Here is a 19739-nt window from a genome sequence, read left to right on the forward strand (position 1 = left end):
CAGTTCTAGCGCGCGACCTCACGATCCCTCTGTTCTTTCTTCTCCCTCTTTTTTTCCGCGTCTTCGTGATTGGAAAGAAAACGTGAAATGGCGAATACCGAGTAAATTCGTCATCAGATGCGAATGATCAGAAATAATGCAGTGCTCTGTGGTCGCCGATCGACGCCGATATGCGACCAGGGGGGGTCGATTTTGAAAGACACGCTGGAGTTTCAGGGATCAACTCCAAATCCGCGTGAAGGAGAAGAGAGAAATTAAAGAACGCGGATCCCTTTTCTCAAAGAACTCGTAAATCACTCACCGGTGTCGTTGTCGTGCCCTTGGGGCCCATCCCCGACATCCTCGGTGGCTGTGGAAAGTGCTGGAACAGATAAGGAAAGAGCAGAGTGAGATCGGGACGCGCACGGCCGTTTTAGAGGGACGCAGGGACGGGGGGCGGCAGAGAAGAGCGAGGGGGAAACGCGATTATTAATGCGGGTCGCGTCGTAAAGTTACGTGCCCTCGAGGCGATCGCGACCTTCCACGTTGACGGACGGACATTAAACTATAAGCATTAAGCTGTAGCCAGGCCCGCAACAATTAACCCTTTGACTGCCGGAGTAATTTATGCGACGTGACCTCTGGCTTGAGCCCCGGTAGAAAGATGAATGCGAAATTAGGCTTGTTTGCGTATTTGATTCTTACGACAGTCTCAATGCTGCGATATTATGTACAGCACGCCTCAAAATCACCGGATGCTGTCAGCGACAAATCTTCTGGTCAATTTAAAGCTTTTCTTCAACGAGCGAGACGTCAACAATTTCCGTGTTATAAGCAGTTAAACGGACTTTTCGCTAAACCCCTTCTGTGTGGAAGCTAAATGGATTAACTTTTTTAGTTAACATAGTAAATTGAAAATAAAATTAGTTTCTTTAATCAATTTTAGATAAAATTTGTCTTGAATTTTAATTAGAGGTCCAGTTACAAAGATATATGATATATAAACTTGACTTTATCGGTATTTTTTCTTTAGAAAAATCACTTTTATAAAAAATTTATTAAAGGATATTTGATGATTTCAGAACGTCTTGTTTAAAATCTATCACATATCATAAAAAAAAAATCATTATATTATATAATACAATTTCATATTTCTGACAATACTAACACATTTCCACCTGGGCGACAATCGTTCGGAGGAAGACAAAATAACAAAAGTTCTGGTAATTATAATGCCACGACTGAAGTTTATGTATATACCGCAACTCGTTTTATAAAGTTATGAAGACGAAAGGTGATACAGAGAATGATCAAGATCAGGATAGAGTTACAGCAAATGTGACGCTGAATGTCGTTTCATTAGTTGTATATAATGATTTAATTTTAGTGATATAATGGAATAATTATAATAAATAGTCATAAACTTCAATTTAATCACTTATAATAATATTATATTTTTTATTTTATTTATCTCGGATAAACGTTTTTTTGAAATTAATTATTATAGCATTATGACAGATTATGACACATTTTTTGTATCAATCTCAAGCAAAACACGAAGTTGTAATAACGTCATGATAACGTCAAAGTGACGAAAGTGACTTTTAATAATTATTTTGGAACCATTCTAACGTCACATTGACATCACCATCCTTTCTTCTGCTTGGGAATAATAATAGAACTATTTTACATGACTATTTCCTTTAATATGTTTCGTTGATTCATGCAGCTTGTTCATTTTTCTTTCCGAAACTTCACAATACACAATTAAGGTGCTATTTATCCTCAATTTTCTAGTTGCTGATATTTACTTTTCTCTCTGAGCGCAACCAAATGTCACCGCGAGTTGGTATAGGAACAATAGTCGTCGCGCGAACGACACAATCGCGTCCCTCGGTGCAGAACAATTTAATTTATTCAATTACGAGGCAACGCAATTTTTCGCCATTTATTCTTGATTGTTATTTACTCGATAGGCGCAAACACGCGTACTCGCACGATCGATCCCCACGCGGTGATTGGAGAACAAGCGTTTGCTCGGTGACCCATTAAGCCCGCAACCTGTTCCACGACAACCTACGTTGTAGATGTGAGCAATATCTCTCTGGAGGTTTCCCCCAGTATTTGCGCCCAGAAAAGACCGATCGAAGAAACAATCGTGACTTTTCTAAGTAACTCAGCTTTACGAGTGCCACAATGATGTATCACAATGTTTTCTCAGAAAAAGAATCTTGAAAAAAAAATCAATGAAATCTTATATCAACAAAAAGAACAATATTATGTAAAGATTGATGATTGACATGTAATTGTAAAGTTTCTTAAACTTCCTTAAACGAATCTATTCATTGCCTTTTAATTTGTTATCTTTAAAAATATTTAGATAAGACGCTATAAAATAAAAAGTTAAGATACTATAGAAGTAGGGCCGTGTATTTATACATAGCGTAAAAATGAGTTGAACAAAGAGGGAAGTTCCATCGTCGAGAGTGCACAAGGGATATTAGGAGAAATAAATAACGCATGCGGGATCCATTGGGATCCATTTTACGCGTTAATTCCCATAGAATGTATAGCATTTCCTATATGCGGCTCTATCTCGTCTAGCGCTGGGTGGAAAGCGCGTTAAAATCGATTGGCGGCCCCAGAAGAAAGTCAGTGTTAAACGTCGGACTCTCACTGTGATATAACGAGAGCGCGGGACATACGGTGTGCATCCGCGCTAAGTGGTACACCCGCGTTCCCTAAACGCGCTCGTTGCTCAAATCGCGCGGCTCGCGCCCGATTGCCGGAACCGGCTTCCCGATATATATAATTTGCCGGAACGTCTCGCGCGACGCAGCGTCTGAATATCATGGATTGCACCTGACACATTATACTTCGTCGCACGTGCACGTGACCGTCACAAGCGTGGCCAGATGCGTCAGCGAATCGCACGCTAATCGCGTTAATTAACGAATCCGGGCTTTAAATGCGGATATGGCCCGCGCGCGTGACGGCGGTTCCAAACAGCGGAATTACTACGTCATTGCGTATAGCAATGTTAGTCGATCTATTTGTATTATGATGACTCTTCTGTTACAACCGATTGGAAATCCATGTTTTTTGTCAGAAGTTAAACTTCAGGAATGTAAATGTTTATTTTAATAATAATAACAATAGCCTACTAACAATCTCATTATTTATGCATTTTGTTAATAAAGACTAACACGGTATGCAATATGTAATATATAATATGGAATAAATTATATGTAAGTATATATAATATGTATTATATGTATATATGTATAATATACATTGTATATAAATTGTTAAAGATTGCTCGAAACTTCCGTGCAATTTTAATTTAAAATTCAAGTACAAAACTGTTTTTGCTATTTAATATTTAACCAAAGATACTTAATATTCACTACTGAGAAGAGTTGAAAATCTTTCCCCTCTTCGTCCCATGACAAGGTCAGAGCTCCCATCAATTGCAGTACTCTATAGATGCGCGAGCCGAACGTGCTGCAAGTAACCAATTACATTATGACGTATGCAAATGAAAGGCGACTGTAACGACGGCTGTGTCCCCGTCTACTTCCTGTTGTCCACTTGGTACTTCCCCTCCCCCTTCCGCTCTTTTTCTGCTCTTCACCATGTGCGATGACCTGAGAACGAGCGATGATATTCAGCGAGCGAACGTGATCAAAATCGCGATCGCTCAACGCTCGAGTATTTTCTCATACATCTTTGTACTTGGAAATTCATGCATTACTTCATGTATTACCGATATCAACCGTGAATGCACGCTAAAACGGGTCCTTGAAACCTTGCGGTATTTACTTTTCTTTGTATAGCATTCCCTTGTGTAAATCTTGATCAAGCTCCTCTCTCTTCCTTATAGATCATTTTTAAGCGAGATGAAAAAAATATCTTTCCACAGGGTCATATCCATACATTTTGTAGAATTAAGAAATTTCTAGGCAAATTTACATATCAAAGTCAAGGTCCCTAAGTACAATGCCGACATTAATTATTGCATCATCTTAAAAATTATTTATTTATTAAAAGTTTAGCGGAGATACTCTTTATACATACTTTATGTACGTAAGTAAAATATTTTTATCGTTGTGGCAGTCCGTGTGTGTATTTGGTATCATGAAATCAGCGTTGATACAATAAAAAATTTAATTGTCAATGCCAAAGAAATGTCAGGCTGTAATCAAAGCCCATGACAGCAATACTAAATATTAAGAAAAAAAAAACGTATTAAAATGTTAATATGAATAATACTTCCTGAAGTTATCTACAAATGTAACAAGATAAAATAAGCACATTGGATTAAAAAACTAATTTATTTATTATTTCGATTTTTATGAGAAAAATTGATACAATGATGATCTAATTAGATTTAGTACATTAGAAACGCTTGTTTAAGAACATGTATACGCAAACTTCAGTAATAACAATGCATTTATAAAATTTTTTTATTTAGAAATAGTCTGTAACTATCCGTTTCAGAAAGAAATTTTGATATTTTAAAGCCAAATATAAAAAAATTATATATATTAGTACACAGAATTGTGTGGTGACAAATTATTGGGTGATGCAATGATTAATGCTAGTACTGTAATACTAGCTTTACTTATTTGTCACATTTGACGCGCGTTTAGTATATTTGAACATTTTAGATGCTTTTACGCGCGGATATTTGTTTGTATATTTATTCATTTGGATATTTGTTAAACTTTAAATTTAAAAACGCACAATCTCTCCCCCCCTTCCCAAATGTATATCAAGATACATTGAACGTTCAAACATTCGACATTTGATTTTAGGGTATTAGGGTATTAGGTTTGGGTGAACGGCCGGGGACAAAATACCTATTCGAGTATATTTCCATCCTCTTGGACGTCGCTCAAGCGAACGCCCTGCATCGGAATGGATTGCCTAATAAACCTCTGAAATCAGTTATCTCTATAGCTCGCTAAAGGCAGTATTAATTCGCTCCACTTTATCGTGACGGCGCGGTGTGTGGCGCGCACGTTAAAAAAGCCGTTTTGAAGACTTTCTATAATCCCGAGATCGCCTCTCACCGTCTCTCGCGCTCGCCCGCGGCGTCGCTTACAGCTCCATTCAAAAAACGCAAACAACCTCGGCGTCCAGGGGCGCACGTGAAAACGTTTCTACGGAAGTGGCTCAGCACGTACGCACATGTAATAAAAAATTGTCTGTTTTACGTATAATTAAAGTAGTCATGCAAATTATTTGAGCCCCGAATCGATATTTGGATTTAAAAGTGTAAAACTGTTCTGCGTTCGATTTATCCAAATATCTAAAGATACTTTTTGTGCAATTCATGTCGCAAATAATATGCATAAAATGTTATTAAAAACTCTTTTTTTCTCGTCGTACAGTAAAGTCAGCAATTTTTCGTTGACGCTGATACAGCGCTAAGATCGAGTAACCAAAAAAAAATACGATCGCTCTTTTTTTATGTCTTCTTTCTTTTTTTACGTCCTGGCTCACGTCTTTTTTGCGTCCCTGCGTGTATTTCCAAATGCAATCGATCCGCCGAATAACACACGTCTGGCTTGCACCATCCTTTCGAAATTACTAGCGCACGAGACTCGTTTAAATAAATCGCGAGTCGCTCGTGCCGATTTCGAGAATGGTAATCACGATCGAGGCATCAATGGCTCTGAAATGAATGTCGGACGCCTAAAAAAAAAAAGTTCAAGGGTACGTGTGCGCCGACGAATTAACCCTCGATCGCTGTAATTAAATTTGTTAGCGTGACCACTTGTGGCAATCCTTGGCCCCTTGTAGCCGACCCCCTCACCTCCCTACGCCTCAGAGTAATAACCCACATAGCGTATCACCGTTCCAAGGATATATCTGTAGAACATCATCGTAATGGGATATCCTTAGGATGTTGTTACGACAAACGCAACTATCCTGCGTGCCTGCATATTTATTTATATTAAGTAACGGAACGATTCAAGACGCACTATACGTCTGACCGTGCATTCCGATCGGAATGCGGGGGAGACGCTTCACATCGCCGTCACGTAATCGACACATTGTTCTGGATTCCCATAGAAATCCAGCACACGCGATCCGATGACGTGCACACGTGCGGGATTCCTGGATGTCGATCGGCGGCTCAGGTGATCGACGATCGGCGCTTATGGGCATCGACCAGACGACCGCTCGTAATAGGAGAGAAAATGCACTTTCAAATAAGAAAGAAAAAAAGGAAACAGAAAGGAAAAGAAAGAAAGGCGAGGAGGGGGGGGAGAGAGAGACTAATTGTAAATTTCATAATTCTTGGAGAAGATAAGAGCGTAAAATTGCGTGTGCACTATCAGCGAATATTCCTGAGTCACATTTCTATCATTTCCCAGCGAGAAATGACCCGTCAATTAGACGTCTAATCGACGTCTATAAAGCAACGTTTATAGACGTCGATTAGACGTCTAATTGACGGGTCATTTCTCGCTGGGTTTGGCTTCCGGGGGAAAAGGGAATCTAAAGATATACGATAGTACTTCGAGATAATGATGAGCGTCTGACATTTCGAGGCATTTCCAAACAAAAACGTTTGTGTGTTCATTTTCGTCGAGTATTTTACGCGACGGTATTCGATCCTAGTCCATGTGTGTCGAAATACCACGATCGACGCACGACATACGCGATGTCGAGGGACACATCGCGTCTCTTCCTCTCGTGCCACCTTTCCTTCCTCTATAACTTTGCGAATAATTTCGAGCGCGCTGTTTGCCTCGCGATTACGTAATTTGCATATTAAGGCTGGGACCGCGTCTTTCAGCTTCAACCTTGTCGCGTATACGGTAATAAGCGAACCACGTGCGCGTAAAATTCTGTTTTTTTAACGTGCCTTTTATTCACGGTACGTTGCGTCTCGTTTGTACGCGAAATTTGCTCAATCGAGAGGAAGAAAGAAATCCGAAAAATCGATAGCAAAAATCGACATAATTACATGAATATATGTCATATAAGCAAAATCTGGCCAAATCTATCTAATATAATTACTATCTAATATAAATCTGTCTAATATATAAATAATAACATCATATGATTAATATACATGATAGTATATACCACGTACATTAATTCATCACAAATTTACATAAAACTGTCCAGCATTCATATTAATTTCATACAAAGTTAAACATAAATAAAAAGTAATAATATAAAGACTCTCGAAATTCAAATATATATAGATAGGACCCTTACAGCCTCTTCCTATCTATATTTAAACATAAATACTTCGCGTGTATTTCTCATGGTATATTAATAATGCATTATAAAAATCTAAGAGAGACTTTTCGAAAGGGCTGCGAACAGAGGGAGGGAAGAAGAAAAAAAAAGCGCGTGTTCGGTTCATTTCGAACGATGCGAATTATTACGGATTGTCCGGACGCAGGCAATAAAGAGAGGCTTGCCTTGAGGAAACGCGTGGCTCACGCCTCGATTCATTGAGGACATCTCATCGCCGCGATCGAGACGATCCTTGAACCGGCCGCCGCGTTTCAATTCAAGAACACCGGCCGACTTGGACCGCACCCGCGAGATTCGCGCGATATTCGATTACTCGATCGCTCGGTAATCTCCGCAGAGGCGAATGGCAGCGCTGCTCGATGACACTTTATTCTTTCCTTCGTATATTCTTGAAAAAAACAAAATGATAATCGAAAGATGCCAAGTGTGTCCACGATCACGAAATGTTCGTCGCTAATTGTTTTACGAACGGCGATAATGGCGATATTAAAATGCGCGTCACGCGTATAGCGTTTTAAAATTCTTTTTGCATAGATCCTTTCTTATGCGCGGCGTATAATTATTACGGATCGCAAGATCATCTTTATAATGAGGAATACCGTCAGTCATCTCGCAGCACATCTGCCTACAAGATTAGAATCTGGAATCTGACGTTCCATCTGTAAGGAAAAAAGTAATCTTGTCTTTTACGGATTTAATTGCTCACTCCATGTAAGTTGCGTGCATCCGAGAGCTTTCTATTCGTCGGACATACTTCGTTTCTCTCCTACATACATGTAAGTGGTATATCTAATTTAGGTGTTGCATTGCATTGTGTCATTTGTGTGTATTCAGGATACTGCGATAAGGGAAGTTCCACAAGTAAGATAAGCTTGAAATAAATAAAGAAATTATTTTCATTTCCCAAAGATGTATCAAAATAAAGCTTATTAATTCATTTCTTCCCATTTTACAATTTTTTTTTCCGACAGATTCGAGCGAGAATTTAAAGATGCATATATTCTTCACAAAAATTCGTATTCAAGTTGCCGAACCAATTTGTGGCCGCAAATCGTTTTTTATTTTGCTACTTGAGACGAAACATTTTTCTGACAAATGCTCTTTCGATTTTCTAAGAAGATGGAAATCGGAGGCTGCCAGGTCAGAAAAACGTTGACGACTGGTGATTTAGGGCTGCTGCTTGAAAGGGCTCCTGCTGGTTGAATTTATTCACGAAACGAGACGGTCAATGCTGCTCGACCACTGAAATCTTGGAACGACAAGTTGTTTAAAACGTGTTGGAATGTTCGGTCGAGGTATCAGACTTTTATGTGACACGCAACTACACGGAAAAAATGGCATTGTATTAATAACAGCAATCTAATTGAAAATAATCTTGTTAATTCAATAATAATATTAATGAAACAAAAACGTCATGCTCTTATTCGAATAAAACATTATTTGTTTATTAAATTACTGATAATTTTCAATTAAACTGCTGTTCTTAGCTTAGCAAATGCTGTTTATATCATTTTTTTTCGTGTATGCACCGCTGAGAAAACTTGCGAAACAATCGAGGCTGGGACATTCTAAACACTCCCTTCTTGATTTCGCAACCTCCGATTGTCTCCTTTTGGAAAAAGAATATCTGTCCAAGAAAACGTTTTGTTTCACAATCAGATCAAAAAGAAGAAAACAAGACATAAATTTGATTCTCAACTAGATGCAAATTTTTATGCAAAAAGTTTTGTAAGTAAAGAAATAAAGAAAAAAAAACAAATACTTGAAACTCTCGGAAGAAGAAATGAGTTCATTTCGATATATTATATATTTTGAAAATTAAAATAATATTTTTAATTTGTTTTCTTCAAGCATGCCTTAGTTTCAAAACTTTCCTCATGAAAGTGTACATATATATTTTAAATAATACAATTAATATTTCATGACTATATATAACTCTCATCTAATATTAATCACATCGTATATATACATATGCATATGTAAGAAACTGTCTATTCAGGATTCTTTTGCAGATATTAATCTCGGAGAGTATCTCCAAGAAAGTTCAATCGAGGATTGAAGGATTGACCCTCCGGTAACGCAACAGCTTTATAAGCCGGCGGAGGAACATTCTAGAAAATCGTAGGCAGACTATATCGAAGGCGACGAGTAATGAAGTCAATTACAGTTAACGAGATAACATCGCGATCATTCAATTGAGAATCCCCCCATTCCCCATTGGCAACGCACGCACGTGCATTCATTGCCGGTATTGTGCAAGCACGGCATATCCGAAAGGGCGCGCAACGCATCGTTGCATTCGCAGAATTCCGCGCTCTGTAATTAGCCTGATTATTAGCTGACGTTTTCAAACCCAACAGCCGAATGCCGGAACAGCGATTTGCCCGTTGCGCCGTTGGGCTTTCTCCGCAAGTCAATCTCTTCTTTTATTCACGGTCGTTTACAATAGCGACCGCCGCGCCGCGTTAAAAATAAAATGACGAATGGACAAGGATGTACATACAAGCACGTTGTATCTGTTATATTGATTAATCTGTTTTTCAACGTTTATATTTATACGTTTGTAATCTCATGTTTTTATTAGTTTACCTACATGTTTTTGGATTAAAGCCTGATTTTCGTCTCAACTTAACGCGGATTAGAAAGGCACAGAGGGGACAATTTAAGGAATTCGGCGCGACTCTCGGGACACCCTGTATAATGACGTAGCAAGACAAAGGGGAATAAACGTAGGTACGAAAGAAATGCAAACGATTGCAAAAGCGCGCGTCCGAGAAAGTGCTTTTCTGCCGTTATATTCCGCGCACGCGTCGCGGATCGCGGGTCGCGGGTCGTGTCGCGCCGCGTGTTATACGCACCGACTTCGGCATGGTGCACGGAGAACTCCAACATGGTCCACTGCGAGATATGACCGGTAACGATGCCGAATGGTAATCCTCCAATCCCTCACAGATGTTGGAATACTGTCAGGATCTCGGAAACTCCGGATTGATCGGTCAATCGATCATTCTTCCGGCCGTCCGCGTTCCCGGACACTCGACGAGTACGATTGAACGAAGCGAAACTATTGACGCAGGTTTCCAGTAATTCTCGGTGTCAATTATATGTAGTATTTGAGAGTTTATTTTGAGGGAACGAGGAAGGGGGATGATGGAAGAATTTTCGGGTTTTCAGAATTTAATGAAAAAAAAGGGGTGACAATAACAGAAGCTCAAGATTTCAGGGATTAGAAATTTCAAGTACAATTGAAAAACATTTTTAAAAGATTCAGCAACTCGGCGATCGCGCAAGAAACTTGAAGTCGAAGGATTGTAAAAACTCGTAAGAATTTTAGCAAAATTTTGAGATTTTTTTCAATAAAAATTGGAGGATTCCTAAATATTGGGCAGTGTGTAAGATGAGGATGCGCGCGCACTCAAGGAATTCACAGTAGAAATATAAGATCTTTAAGGATGTCAGGGATAATCCGGAAAAAGAATGGTCCGGGAAGTGGCAATTGGAGTCAAAGAATGCGAACTGACACTCGAAGAATAGATCTCGCAAATAGATTTCGCTAAACTGTCGACGGCACGTCTTTCACGATGGAGGAACCACCCCCGGCGCGTCCTTCGTCGAGACGCGACCCTGCGCCGTGAGGGAGCGATACACACGAGAGTTTTCCAAGGCAATTCCGCCGGCGATCGAGGATTGTCGCGGCACACAGACGCAGTCGCGGGCTTCGAACCTGCGTGACGCGCGGAGCGGTAAGATCTGCAGGAGATTGACGGAACGTTTATACGTTCCTCTCGGTGCAATTCCGCTCGCTCGCTCGCTCGCTCGTACGCTCGCGCGGGCGCGCACGCACGTTCCGGTGCACCAAGATGGCGACGACCGAACTTCCGTGACACGCGGAAGACGGGACAGATGCTCACACGCACGGCGAACGCGCGCGGCGGCGGAGAGGACACGCTCCGGTAGAAAGCGTTCGAACCGTTCGAGGCGCACTAACGCGTTCCGGCTAAGCGACCGTGCCAAGCCGAGCCGATCCCACGAGCGAGTCGTCTTCGCGCGATACGCGCCCCGAAGTAACGGAGCGAGCTGATTGCCAAAGAGAGCGACGGGGAGAGAGAGAGCGAGAGAGAGAGAGAGAGAGAGAGAGAGAGAAGGAAAGAAAGAAGGAAAGAGAAAGGCCAAGTTGGCCGGAGGAGGGGAGGGGAAGGGGAACAGATAGACTTTTCACCTTCGACGAGCACGAGTGACCGAGTGGAGCGAAGTGAGAAAAGATCTGCCGATGGGAAATCTAAACGAGGAGTTAATGACCGTGTTATAACGCGGATTGATGCTCCGTTGATCGGTGTGGGACCCCGGGGAGAAAGGTTGATCGAATTAAAACTAAAGTCAATTCGCGCGTATACGCGTACACTTTACACTCTACCGTTCTAATTGCGGTAGGTATTTCGGATATCTTGAGCGACGGCGATAATTCGCGTTGCAAGACGCGGAAAATAACAGAGTTGACTGGTAAATATCTCAAGCTCTTATCAGACCAATTTTTGGACTACTGAAGGTCAAAGCTGAGAAAGACGTCAGCTGTTTCAACATCATACCGGAGGACATGATGACGATCACGATCACTGAAAATAGCGACAGCAAAATAGAGCGCAATTTCGAACCACTGGCGCCGTTAGCTATAACTTTTAGGGGGGAACTTTGGAAACTAAAAAAAACTCTAATTAAATAAATACATAAATAAAAACTAAAAAAAGTACAATTTGAAGTTTAACTTGTTAGGGTTTTCAGATTACACGTGTAAACATTACTTTAATTTACTCAAAATCATCATACATTTGCGTATACATTGGCGGGAGGGTTCCCCTCATCGCGCTCCCCTCATCTTTCCGTTAAAAATTGACGGAATTGGGTGGAAAATTTCTGGATGGCCTTATAGACGAAAATATATATCGGGAAATCTCGAATGATCGGGATACGCTAAAGAAACGCGATTGTTTACCAAAACTTTATCTTTAGCGTGATTAATGTAATCCGCGATAAAAGGCTTGAAAACAACGCACCATTCTACCACCCGCGAAGGACTTCAGATAATTGTTATTTGCGTTGCTTCCGATAATAATTTTTTGCACGCGTCATTTCAATTAATTCTCTGCATTTCTGAATTATCGATTAATTGACTGGCACACTAAGGACGGTTAAAAATGTTCGAAGACACTTGGGACAGAAAACACTTTTTCTCGAGTGTTTGGAAATTTTATGCGAGCTTTCCAAAACTTTTCAAGAGTAAAGATTTTTAAAATGTTTAAAAATAAATTGGACATTTAAAAAAACTCCTGAAATATCTTTTATGATACCTATATCAAAACATTCAAGACAAATTTTCGAGAAAAAATCCGACAATTTCGTATAATATCTATAGGGACTTTTTAAATTAAAATTTATCTTTATTTTAGAACTAAAAAAAAAGAAATAAATGAATGATTTAAGAATGTAAAATTGTCAATAAGAATGTTTAATAAAAAATTAAAAGAAATAAATAAAGCTAATAATTGTAAATCAATAATTATTATCTAAAGCTTATTTTTGCCCATAATCCACAAAATTTACGGTGTCTCAAATTAAAAACGTATTTCTATCTTAAAATCTGACGTGTTATAAATCTTCTAAAGTGGACTTTAGAAGATGACGTTTCTGTGGGTGTCTTAAAGTATTTCTTAAAGTGACTAAGAACTTTTCATTCTTGGAAAAGATCGGACGATGTCTAGAAATTACGCGATAGCTTTTGAGATAACACTCGACCACATTCTTCGCGTTATCGTTAAAACTCGCCCGTACATCGATCGACAATCAATTATTCGGCCGGACGCTAATATCGCATCGCGGTGACATATCGGTTCCGTTTCAGCGGCGAGCACGCAACGTTCGTAACCGAAGCGTGATGAACGGAAACAGGAAGAAAAGTCGACACGCGCTCGTCATCACGGTCGATCGGAATAATAAGCGATTCGTTTCCCATCGCGAGAGACAATCGATTTCGAACTATGAGGACGTTGGGGCGTCGGCGAAGGACACCGCTTTGTCCAAATTCATGCCCTTGCCGCGATCAAAATCTCATTTGTGTACCGCGGTGTGTCACGAGATTTTTGCGCAAGTTCCACTCCCTTTCTTCGTTTTCCTTATACATAATTATGAATCAATGTCGAAACAAGTCGTCAGATTCTGCAGACGCACTTTTTGATTTAGTTTCTCACTATTTTCGCCGATTAATCGATTGTTCTCGATAAAACTTCTTTATTTCTCGGTTGTTTGTTAACATTAAATGTGATAATTTATCAGAGATATTAAGTTGCAAGTCCATCAAGAATTAATCAGAATAGCGAGTAAGATTTCTTTGTTCAACACGAAATTTTTATCATTTTAGAATCACTTCGTTTCGGAATGCAGTATATTAATTGTCACATTATACTAATTCAGAATGTATTATGTCGGCGGCAATGAAAAAGTCTGATTAAATTATTAAATATTAAAGTATGAATTTTAAACCAATACCTTGAGTTAAATAACATTTTGTTATTTTTAACTACCACAAAAAAATATTATTTTAACTTTATTGATTTAGTTAATGAAAATGCCTCAAATTGAGTATAATTTGACACTAAAAATTTAACAGTGTAGACACCTTAATGTATTATTTTATGAACTTAAACAAATAATCGACGATAAAGATTAGAAAATTTCAATGCGAATAAAGCTTGATAAGTAAATAGATAACGCAACTTTGTTTTTCAGTTCGCCTTAAGTGGATGTCTCTTTGTCGACGGAAGCAAATCAACAAAACATCATATCTCTGTTTTTTCCTACGATTGCAACTTGATTGTGAAGCGAACATTTCAAATAAATTCGACGCAAAATGTTTTAAAAATCAGTTGTTTACACGTTCATTTACACCTCGTCATTTTACGTAATAATTCCGTAAAAGTTATTTCAAAGTCATAATCAAGGATCTTTTTTCGCATGATTTTTAAGCTGATCATAAATTATAACTCGCGATGTGTGGATTAAAATCGAAATATCTTTACATCATATCAACTGGCCGAGCATCGTTAACAAAATATTAATCCCTGCTTTTTTTACATCATGGTTCAAAGTACATTTGTCATTTTCAAACGTCCGAAAATATCATATGATTTTCGGCGATCCCAGAATTCCTACATCATGGCTCGAATTATATTGTCGCTATTTTAAAGTAACCGGAAATTTTTCATTTTTTAAATTATCGAGTATCCGCGAACGTTCAAGGTTTCAAGCGTATTCTACTTCTAGGTCTCGGGTACTATCTTACAAGCTCGACCGATGTCATTAAGCAGTCTTATCAGTGCTCGCACGTGACGTGATACGCGGGCGCGCGCGTGCAAGTAACTGTCTAGCCGTTAAAATGTAGAATGCCACATTCGCATGTTTCCTGCATTATGTATCCCGAGGCGCTCCTCGGTGACGACGTAAACCATATTTGTACTTGCGATAATGGCGACCTCGGGAAGGCCTCGTCGTTGCGACCTCTTCCCCGGTCTTCTCGGAACTCTCACACAGAACGTTCTCGACCATCTGATTTCTTCAAACGAGAAGATTTCTGGCTTTCGAGCGATATCATTGATAGCTCGCTTCCGGCTGTCAATGACACTGCGATTTTAATTCAGTGATACGGGTCACTGCTGACCCCAGCGTGCGCGTTAGGAGTACGAGATTAATCTTCCCTTATATTTTTATGTAGTTTTTGCTTTCGTTTGAATGAAGTGATAACTTTTCGTTCAGAAGCTATATCAATATGTCGTTCTGTAGAATTTTAAATACTTTGAGATATTTTTTATCTGGACCTTTAGACCCCCCTTTGCCTTGTATACAGTTCCTGGTATTCGATAATATAGAAATTTAGAATACTATAGGAAAAGTTTAAAAATTTCATAGAATAAAGTAGTTGAAATTTCGTGAAAAATTAAAATTATAGGTTTCTCTCGCGCAGAAATGAAATAAATTAAAATGAGGTACAAGTTTAAGAAAGTCATTTGCCGATTGGAGCTTCTTACTTATTTAATTGAGAACAATGACTTTTAATTAGGAAAGATATTAATTAAAACGTCTGCGTCTGTCGCAGAGATGACACATTTAATTGACAATAAATTAATTGCGGTGACTTCTCTCGGCTCATTTGGTCGCTACCTCCGCAATTTCTCGGAACCGCAGGATGCGGCAATAAAACAAGACGTAAGTCAAACATAATTCATAGGTATACCGCTGCCAATCAGTATGAGCGAGTGATAACGCGCCAGCAAAGCTAACGAGAGATAAGGTATCGTGCGAGTTAGACTAAAAATCGAACAAACACCGAACGATGCAGAGGTACACGGCAAGACAGTACAAAACAAACAAACAACTTTACCAATGGCAGCCGGAAAAAGACACTTGATCGAAAAATTCCATTCCAAATCGATTTATTGTGCAATTGTTTCCGTAACACAGTCAAGATTATAGATTTTCATTGCTCAAGAGGAAGACTTGAAAAATAATTATTAAAGAAAATATATATTATTTTCAAATCGTATTATTAAGTGAAGTATTATATTTTCCAATCGATTAATCGGTCGTTAACAGCACGCGATAATTAGCCAAAGACTAATATAGAATCAAGGCCGAAGCAAACGCGATCAAGGATCAAAAACTGTAAATGCCGATGGCTCATGGGCGTCGGACGTTCAATTTAGCAGTTATAATTTTATTTCAAAATGACGTTCAATACACCCTTTGGTTTAATAGAGGACCCTTTCAAAAGTTTGTTACAAAACTGAGTTTTCCCTGAAAGCATCAATGAATTTTAAGTTGCGGCAATTTTTCTTCCGAGTATTTCCTTCGACGCGAGTTTTTAACTTCACTTTTACTTTCAGCTTAAGACGTGAAGATTCGATCGAGTTAACATGTAGACATACAGATCTTGGTGATACGACATCAAGAATAGGTATGGTGCATGAATGATTTATTTGTCTCGCGTACATACATATCACTATTTTTAAACCGATATCCCTCTGGTGTAATTTGCGAGGAGATGTGCGATTATGGCATCTTAAAGCCCCGTTTCCGAAGGCGAGCAAATAAAAGCAGACAATTTGAAGTAGCTTATCGCGCTAAAGGCGTAGTAACGTTGTTGTGTACTTGTCTGCAACTTGTCCGCAACCATTACATATCATTTATCGAACTGTTATCAGTAGATAAAACATCTAGAAGGTATGCTATTGTTCAACTGAGTCGTAACTTTTACTTCATAAAATAAAAGATTAAAAACCTCCGTTATGATATCGTTAACACGCGAGCGTTTCAACCATAATTGCTCATCGCGATCAAGATTCCGATAAGAGAGAGAGAAGCGTCGAATATAATCCTGTAAATTACCTCGTAAAAAAGAGAGAGAAAGAGAGAACGGGAGGAAAAGTGCGATTTGTCTCTCTCGAATCGGGAGATAATCTAGTCGAGTCTCGAGTCGAGTAATTTGATGTTAAAACTGCACAGGTTTTTTTTTTTACGAAAAAAAAACCCGCGTGAAATATCGTAAAGTTATTTCTTTCACCAGATTTTATATACCTAATCAAATAAATCGTGGAAAGAGATGAAAGCTTAATGGGACCAGTGTGGTAGACACTGCGTCTACCAAGGATGATTAGCCGGTTTTTAATGAGCGAGAAATTTGACAAAAACATCGATCAACCGGTTTTTCGACGGTACCCGGTTTTTATATCCCTTACTGAAACTCATCTTAATGTCAAAATTGCCGATGCCCACGAAAGAGTCGATTCTTTTGCATTCGGCGTGTCTTTGATATACGAGTTCTTTTTTTAAGACTATTATTCATCTGCTCAGGGCCGAATCTGGCTATTTCCAGTATTACGGTCCTAAACTTTCGTTCCTCGATCGTAAATAAGAACGGAGATAAAAGCCAGATACCCAGAATAGATATAAAGTAGAGAAGAAAAGATGGAGCCCACACAGAACGAGTTTAATTAAATTCCCGATTAATTACCTTGCACCGCTTTCTTGATGGAATCAACAGCGAGAAAAGCGGAACGAGAAAAGCGAAACGTGTCGCTAAACGAGCCACGATTTCGTCACTATCACAACATGTATTAGGGATACTCGACACGTGATTGACGCGTGCACTTGATGAATACGAATGCCTCTCTCTTTCTCACTCCGTCTCTCTTCTTCTCTTTCTCTCCCTATCTTGAAATGAACGAAACCATCGACATTTATTTACTCAATCTTCCACCTCTCTCTTACACTTTTGATTTCTCTTTCCTGTCCACGTTGGAGAGCATACAATGTGTCCCAGGAGCACCGCATTATTTTTCTGACCATTTGGCATATTCTTCACATGTTCAGTCAGTCAAGTTACACAAATATGTTACATTTTAGGAGTTACATTTGTTTCGATATACGTATTTTCCAAATTTTATTGCTATATTTTATGTATGTAAGGAATTGCATTATTAATTTCAATTAGATTTATACACATACATCATTAATATACTACATATATCAAGTACGTAATTTTATTACGATTATATTTATTTAATTATCGTGTAATAAAATTACGTACTTTTTATGGACGTAATGTTGACCTCGTTGTATACATTATGCGTTTATTACGACTTCTGCCTTATAAATTTAATTTAATTAACAGTAAAACGTAACGGCTTTGTTTCCTCTCGTCTGTTAGTACGTGTAATTTCTATCGGATCTTAACAACTTTAGATATCGAAATATTTAAAAATGTCTTTAATAATGATAATAAACATATCATTGCCGGTGCGCCAGTGGACAGAGATCAATGAGATATCATTAGAAAGATATGACATCGAACAGCGTTATCAGAAATCCCGAATGACATTCTTTTGCTTTTGATGTACGAGTATCTTGTTTGAACAGATGCCGAAGAGGTATTTTCGGAGGAGACGCGCAGTTCAAGAGTGATTCGAATATGAACGTATAGTTATGAGACGTCTTATTATGTCTCCCGAGGACAACGACGAGTAATAATGATAAGAAAAATTACAGGAAATTACATTTAGAAATTCAATTTTGCGAACAATCCTATTACGTTTTAAACGTGTATTTATCTGTTCTTTTAACGTGGTTCTTTTAAAATAGATCATTTCAAGGCAAAAAGAACGCGCGTACGAGAAAATAAAAATAATAGTAAATAATAATAAATATGTATTTTTCTCAGAAAGGCAGATATAATGTTTATAATATACATCTCACACTGCGTTTTTACAACACGAGACTGTGGATTAAAATATAATCTTAATCAACTTTAATTAATCGAATTATATTAATTGATTCTGGATCTTAATTAAATACGCTTTCGGAAACGTTAAGTGATTCCAATTTCTCTCGATTTTTCACACAACGTTTTACTTTACATATTTCTCTGAAAAAAAAAAGATATTTCATGCCTAAATTATTTTCTGTTCCAAAAATACGCGTGGACAATATATTAATATGTTTTGGATTAATCAATCTAAATTAAATGGCTCTAAATCAACTAAATGTTTTTCTTTTCTGCAAACAATGACTAACTGGCTTTCTCATTTAATGATCGCAATATTTCTTTCGCACAGAACTCTGAAAATAAATATTCGCGCCGAAATAAATTATCTTCCTTGAAATACACGAAGCGCAGGTGTGTAATAAAAAACGTATCTCGCTGTATTTTTACGATGCAGATGTTGTTGTTAAGAATCTACTTTTATTTAATTAATCTAATCGAATCAAACCTTACGTTAAAATTTAAATTCTAGATCAACTCGTGGGTCCCTGGAAAAACGCGACAACAACTACACCGTCCTTCCGCGCGCTCGTTAATTTATTTCCGTCGCGTTTCGGCGCGTCACGTAAGCACACGAGTCGCGAGATTAATACCTCGCCCGATAATAGCCCGATATTAACCGGCGGCAGCGGATCGCTTTGTTTCCGCGCGAGGACTCGGCCTTTGTGTTTCGCGTCGCGCATAATTTACAATAAAAAATGCGCGGGTGAGAACAATAATAAGCGATCGGATCGGGATGGCGATCCGCTTAAGACATATGCCACGGGGATAATCGTTTTCAGCTTGCATTCAATGCAGTATACCGTCATCGTCGTGTCCCGTCGTCGTCCCGTCTCGCTTTTAGCCGCGTCAAGGTAAAACGGCGATTACCGAAGTCCCGTGGTCTGGAAACGCGCTCGACGAAAAGGATACGGGCATCGCGCGCTTAATTGCGTGCCGTGATTACGCGTTCCTGATGCGTGTGCCGATTTGCATCTAACTCGATAATCGGTTTTTTCCTTCGCGAGATTCATATCGAATATGTAAATATGCAAACAAACGTATTATACGTAAATGAACAAATCGCAGAGAACTAAAAATACTCCTCGAAGCATTCCAATCCTTCGTTTCC

General features: G+C 38.8%; 1 long non-coding RNA gene across 5 annotated transcripts in view; it reads right to left on the reverse strand.

The window, feature by feature from the left end:
- Positions 1–300: 300 nt before the first annotated feature.
- The window catches only part of LOC112467682, a 34882-nt gene continuing 15443 nt past the window's right edge, over positions 301–19739 (reverse strand). For all 5 annotated transcript variants that reach the window (XR_003042298.1, XR_003042297.1, XR_003042295.1 and 2 more), the window contains exon 4: positions 301–361. This is a non-coding gene — a long non-coding RNA (uncharacterized LOC112467682). The remainder of the gene's footprint in view (positions 362–19739) is intronic.

This window comes from Temnothorax curvispinosus, unplaced genomic scaffold (assembly GCF_003070985.1).
Source record: "Temnothorax curvispinosus isolate PA1 unplaced genomic scaffold, ASM307098v1 QBEX01017759.1, whole genome shotgun sequence".
Classification (NCBI taxonomy): Eukaryota; Metazoa; Arthropoda; class Insecta; order Hymenoptera; family Formicidae; genus Temnothorax; species Temnothorax curvispinosus.